Consider the following 1,008-nt stretch of genomic DNA (forward strand, 5'->3'; position numbering starts at 1 on the left):
TTTACTTAATATAAACATATCATTATATATAGTGTGAATCTTTAAAAGAGTTATGAATAAGAACATTTTTTAGTGGAGCCTTAGCACGTGAACGCATAAAAATATGTGAAAATTGTGTAGATTGTTGCTCTTTATTTCATTTAAAATACGAATGGTTCTGAATGATTTTGAGAAGATTCCGACATAATATCTTTTGTTGTTCGAATAGGAGATAGATGAGTAGGCTTGTTTTGTCGTTCACATATGATATGAGTCATGGTATGACCCCACTATAACAAAATAAACTAGCCCCATATCATTTGTGGCGTTTGATTGGCGGGTATTTAAAAAAAAATAATAATTTACATAATTAAAGTTGTTTGATTAAAATTTAATAAATTTAATTAGTATATTTTAATAAAAAACAGATTGGAAATAATTTAATCTTAAAATTACCATTTTACCTTTATTGTGATGATTTAATCGTCACAAAAATATTTAAAACTTATCTAGACATTAAATTAAAAAAAAAAATCTTTAGTTTTAAAATATTATGTCCAATCAAACAAAATCACATAAATTGAGCATATTGTTATTCTTCTTTTTAGAGATGAGAAAAATGACCTTTTTCTTTTTTTTTTCTTAAAAAGGCAGGGAGATCACTAAAGCTCCCAAATACGCGAGGTTCATAGAAATACCGAACCATAAAGGTTTATCGAACGCAATCTTATCCTACATTTTTACAAGCATAACATTATCTAAGAATAGAATATTTTCTAATATGAATATTCTTTCCATCCTAGTTTATTTTACTAGCATACTATTGAGAACTTTTTTGTACAATGATTCATTCTATATATAACTCAGGAGAGGATTGGGAATCTAGCCCCTCTCCACTTTTTTTACAATGTATGAAATGAAAAAGAAGGGAATATCACAAAAAAAAAGGTAAAAGGAATAAATACCCAATAACACAATATGAAGTATCAAAAATTCTAATACAAATAGCCATAGCTAGGTTGTTAACTA

The sequence above is a fragment of the Capsicum annuum genome, chromosome 12 (genome assembly GCF_002878395.1).
Source record: "Capsicum annuum cultivar UCD-10X-F1 chromosome 12, UCD10Xv1.1, whole genome shotgun sequence".
NCBI lineage: Eukaryota > Viridiplantae > Streptophyta > Magnoliopsida > Solanales > Solanaceae > Capsicum > Capsicum annuum.